The 6,000-nt window shown below is 39.6% G+C and overlaps 1 pseudogene; it reads right to left on the bottom strand.

Annotated features, from left to right (window-relative positions):
- Positions 1-434: 434 nt before the first annotated feature.
- The window catches only part of LOC110566726 (small proline-rich protein 2F-like), a 207,167-nt pseudogene continuing 201,601 nt past the window's right edge, over positions 435-6,000 (bottom strand).

The following is a 6,000-nucleotide window of genomic DNA, read 5'->3' as shown; positions in this document are numbered from 1 at the left end:
GGATAAAAACATAAAAAATAAAGAATCATGAATATATCATCAAAGCAACAAAGTGAGCTTTGTAAGAAAAGAACACATGGATACCATCAACAAGATTGTACTATATTCAGAAAATGGAATAAGAGTGACACACAGATATAGAAACCATAATCTGAGGACACTGAGAAAACGTCTGCTGTTCTTCCCTCTGAGCATCTGGGATGCTGAGCCACTAAAAAAGGACATTTTTCAGCAGTTTCTTAACAACAGCATGAGAAGACTGTCAGAGAAATGTCTTTGTCATTGTGAGTCATAACAGGCACATAAAGGGTAAAATGTGGAGAAGATTCTTCTGAATCCACAATAGGCTTTCAATGGAAGACCTCTGTGTTACTATGGATATATGTAAGATGGATTCCTTTCTCTTCTCTTGGTCCTGATGATGGCTGAAGGCCTCACTTGCTCTTGGGTGGACACTCCTGCTCACAGGATGGAAGAGGACACACAGGAGGACATTTCTGTTGCCATTCCTGAGAAGGATATGGCTCAGGACAAGGCAAGGGGCATTTTGGGGGGGACAAGTCTCAGGACATGTTGGGGGAAGATAAGGCTCTGGGCACGTTGGGGATGGGCACACAGGAGAAGTCTGGCAGGGCTGCTTGCATTGCTGCTGTTGGTAAGACATCGTGGTGAAGTCTCAGGACCTGAAAAACATTACATGAGAGGGCTCAGGGGTGATCAACACAGAGAAGATTGATGGAGACTTGGAACATCAGGTCCATTTCTGTCTCCAGGCATGAATCTGATTCTCCAACTACTGTTTTAAGACATCCTGATGTTTTCCTTCCTTTCAGCAATCCATTACAATAACCTTAGGAAATCCTCTTCTGTTTCATTCATTTATTCAAAAGAAAATATTTTATTCCTGTGAAATAAGTAAGGCTGTTTTAATACAGAAACATCTTCAAAAAGGCAGTCTTAGTGTGGTCCCCTGAACAACCTCAAAAACAATTTCTGTCCCCTTTCATTACCTGTACCATCCAAGGAGGTTGTCTGGGGTTGGACAGTAGAGTGCAGCTCAGGAAAATCCCAGGTTCTAATACCTGTTAAGGTACATGGCTTTTCAAAGAACACCAAAAGATGCATATGAAAGAGAAATGTACTCTGTTCAACCTGCTACCAAATAAAAGGTAAAACCACATATCATAGTGGACTGTTGTGTCATTGCTAAATTTCTGACTGCTTGGTAGGTACCATTTATCCCACGATCAAAACTGGACTCACAACACTTACTTCCTCAAAATTGACTACAGCACATAAGAAGACCATAGACACATCTATCTCAAGATGATCTCACCAGACTCTCCAAAGCAGTTCAGGACTTGAGGACCAGGGGTCTGTAATCATTCAGCCAAGGATCTCTTTTTAGGACTGGCTGCTCACCTGAGTGAGAATAGAAGTGCCTGATTGTGGACAGATCCAACAATTTCCCAACCAAATGCAAATTCATCCCTAACTGGCTTGACCAGAAATTTATAAAATAGGAGATGTCCTCTTCCTGCTCATCATTACTAGCTCAGTGCTATGACTCAGAAGGCTCTTCTCTCTTTTCAGTTGCAATAAGATCTGATAGATTCAGATGCTGAGGGATTTCCTCACTTGGTTGTCTAAGCTCTCTTTCTTGATTAAAGACAATGTATTTTTCTCAGTTACAATTGATGTCCTGTTTGTCCTTCTTCAACTCATTGGTATTCTGTGGTGCATCAGCTCATTGACATTCCCATTTTGGTTTTTTTCAGGTGTGTTTATGAGCTAAAAGAAGTAAATTAAAGGCAACTATGGCTGTGATTTCAGCATCATCTTTGATAACTCGGTTCCTGCTGTTGATAGACATCATTCTGATAGCTCAGGATATGAAAAAAAAAAAAGTGATGTTCCTCCAATAAGTGATCCCCACAGAAAAGGAATCATAAATTTATGGAATATCAGAACTACTCATCAATCCCAATTCTCATTCAGGACTTCCTGACTTTACCTTCCATTATCACCATTTCATTTCATTAACCTAGGAAATATTCCCTTTTCTTCACATTTTCAGTGACAGAAGTCTTTGTTCCATGGGACATAGTAATAGTACTTGGAGAAAATACCATTTTTAGAATAGGTAATCTGGTTTAAAATCTAAAACATGGAGGAATCTCAGTTATGACAGTAAGTATTGGCATCATATCACTTGGGATGTCCAGGAATTGACTAGAGAATACAAGAAAACCCAGAAGAATTTAAAAAATCTAGATCCTGGTAATAGGGATAACAAAAGCACTCAAAAGACAAAAGAAGAATATTCTATTTGGTCCAGGAAAGTTGCCTTGTATTTGGAGGAGAAAGAATAGAATGAGAAAGATGAAGCAAAGCCTCTAATTACTTCCAGCTCTCAGAGAAGCACATGCCATTGAACCTCAGTGAAGCATGTCAGCTTCCTGTGACATCAATGCTTTTGACAGTAAGGAAGGAGTTAGCTGAGATTGCCTCTGTCCATTTTCCCAAAGGGAAAGAGAGTCACAGTCCAGTACCTCAGGCCAGATGCTGACAAATGTACCACCAGTAAATGGCTCATAAAGGCTAGTATACATACCACCTGGTCAGGTCAGAAAGAGACTGACAACTCTCCATATTTGCATATACAAAGAAAGGAAGGAAAATGTCTGGCTTCTCCCATGACAAATTGTAAAATTACCTGCTGAGTTGGAATGATAGTACAAGACAAAGTCAGTAAGACCTGAGGTTCTTCTTCTTGATATAGCCCATTCGGAAGTGCACAGAGGGCTAAAGAGAGATAGTGGTAAAGAAAGAAATACTTCCTGGTAAGAGATAGGATAGCAGGGTACCACAGGGTATATGAAGAGAGATGATTAGCATTAAAGGTCTTTTTTTTAATCCATATGGATATCTACTTCTCTGAAAGCTTACTAAAATATATACATACATAAAATGCTTTAATAAAGTTACCTAACACTTGGAGCTGGTCGGGGGAGGTTAGGGGCACCAGGAGGTCAGTAATAACTTACCTTTTTCCCCTTTGGTTAGCCAGTGAGTTTCATAGAGTAACCCTACTCTCTTACAGACTATTGCCTCTAATCTTGTCTACCCTCTAGAACTTCTAGAACTTGTCGACCCTATTGCTCTAGATATCACACGCTTAAGTCAGAGACTAGAGAGAGAGAGAGAGAGAGAGAGGAGGTACTCATCTCACCACTTCACTGAATCTTGTCAGCCCTCATGCTACTTAAAGGTGTTATGTGCAGTGCTGAAAGGAGAGAAATATTCACTAAGTCTCATTCAGGCTGAAGGCTACAACAATAACTGGCATTTCAAGGTATGTCTACTGGTATGAATATAGCACAAATGCATGGGAGGAACCACTTACTTTCCGTTTGTATTTAAGGTTCTTCTCCATGAAACAAAGTGCATACCTGGCACTGGTAAAGCAGAGATAATCTGTAGCTATGTAGGACATAGGCCCTGGGGGATAATCTGATCAACTCTCTTATTCTCATAATAGATAAACCAACACAACATTCTCTAATGGTGTACTGATATACTCATATCAATATATATCCCATTCCTCATCAGGAAAGCTTCTACTTGAAGTAGATTATTAACAGAAAGACACTCAACTGATCCTTGGTGGAGAAGAGGACAAGATACCTGAATGTGCTTAGTATCACTCACAGAAGAGTTGACAGAAAGTTTGTAAGAGCTAGAGGTAGAAGCTGTTTTCTTCAATCAACCAGACCATTAAACATTTTAATTCAGAACTATTTAGACCACATGTGTGAGTTACATGAATGCTCAAGTCAGACAAAATCTCATTATGGGAGAGCAGGAAAGCTGAAATCTCACCACTAGCTTAAGACCTATTGGCAGTTGATAGGTTATGTAAAAAGACGTGACGGATAGAATGGGAAAACATCTTCAACAACCCTATGTCTGACAGAGGGCTGATACTTAAAATATATAAAGAAATCAAGAAATTAGACAGCAACAAAGCAAACAATCCAATTTAAAAATTGGGTCCACAGCTAAACAGAGAATTCTTGACAGAGGAATCTTTAATGGATGAGAAACACTTAAAGAGATGTTCAGATTCTTTACTTATCATGGAAATGCAATCAAAACAAGGCTAGCATAACTGTCACTTGAGTGGCTTCACCCATCAGTTGACAAAAACAGATGCAGACATCCACAGCTAAACATTAGGCAGAGCTTAGGGAATCTTCTGGAAAAGGGGTTGGGGGGGACCGAAAGAGACAGAAAGGTTAAGGACACCACAAGAAAACCCATAGAATCAACTTACTTGGGCCCATAGGAGATCATAGAGACTGAACCATGAACCAGAGAGCATTCATGGGATGAACCCAATTTCCTCTACACACATGTAACAGATGTGCAGTGTAGTCCTCATGTTAGACCTCTAACAGCCTAAGCAGGGGCTGTCTCTGACTCTGTTGCCTGCCTTTGGATCATTTCCCCCTAACTGGCTGGCCTTGTCTAGTCTCAATAGAGGAAGATGCACCCACTCCTACTGCAACTTGATATACCAAGGAAGAACTGATATCCATGGGAGGTCTCCCCTTCTCTGATAAGAAAAAGTGGGGCTGATAAGGGGAGGGGAGGTGAGAGAGAGAGACTGGGAGGAGAGGAGGTAGAGGAAGCTCTGATTGGGATATAAAATAAATGAATAAATGAATTAAAAAATTATATAGAAGCTGTTAATCCTGGTAGCACTGGCACAAGAGTCAGAGCAGCCTAAGTCTATTTCCAGGCTGTGGCACTGAGGTTGAGTTCCTTCCACATGAGCTCCATGAAGAACGGCCACAGATGAACAAGCATGCACAGCACATTTTCCCCAAGTATAATCCTCTAAATCCTGAGACATGCAATATACTATTATAACACACAGAATACACAACGGTCCTTAGTAGCTGTCATCTCTCATTGTGCTAAACATTTGATTCTCTGAGGTATGGTCTTTTAGATTAAATTGTGCTAAATCCAATCTGAATATTTTTATTATGATTTCCTTAGGATTTTGATGAATCGAATGACAGGCCTGAGTATGAAGTTTTAATATTTTTATTTCTTTATTCATTTTCATATTTTACTATGGTATAATGTATGCCATTAAGACAAAGTACCTGAAAAAAAAATCAAGACTCTACACTAACATAAGCGAGAAATAATAACAAGCAACAGGAGGTTCTATAAATACCTCCCATTCCTTGTCTGGAATCAATTTCCCCCACATTACTACATTTATTTAGTTTTTTGATAGTATTGTTGGTGCTGATGGTGATGGGAATTGTTGATGAATAGGAGCTGAATAGGAGCACGGTGTGATATAGTGAGGGTGGCAGTGATATTGAGGTAGGCAGTGATGGATAGTATAAAAACTTATGGTGGTTGTGATGATAATGGTGATGATGACTATGGTGATGTTGCACACGGAAGGGGGAATGATGGTGAGGATAGTGAAAACTGTGTGGACCTTACTTAGCAGCAATTAAGTGCCTAAGATTGCACAGATCAATGGCATGCATTAATGCAAATATTATCAAAAGAAAGTTTTTGCCATCTAATAGTAACAAGAAAAATGTTCAACATCTCCAGTCATTAGAGAAATAGAAACCAAACCTACGCCAGAAGATATTTATACCATTGTAAGAATGAGTACCATCAACATAATAACAAGTCCTGGCAGTATAGTGGGGGGAGGAAACAAAACTCAAATTCTCTGACTGTGAGAGAGTAGATGAATCCACAAATTATGGAAATGGGTGTGGGGTTTTCTCTAAAGAATTAACTCTAAAAGCAGAAGTATATATGATGCAGCACCATCATTTAGGTTCAAACAAAACAATATCAAACCGAGCATACAACAGAGATGCCTGCATATCCCTCTATATTTCAGAACAACTAATACACAATGAAGTAATCAGCCTTGCTGCTCCTCACTACATG

This window comes from Meriones unguiculatus, chromosome 10, assembly GCF_030254825.1.
Source record: "Meriones unguiculatus strain TT.TT164.6M chromosome 10, Bangor_MerUng_6.1, whole genome shotgun sequence".
NCBI classification, from domain to species: domain Eukaryota; kingdom Metazoa; phylum Chordata; class Mammalia; order Rodentia; family Muridae; genus Meriones; species Meriones unguiculatus.
The sequence above is the reverse complement of the archived record's forward strand: the minus strand, read 5'-3'. Positions and strand labels throughout refer to the sequence as shown.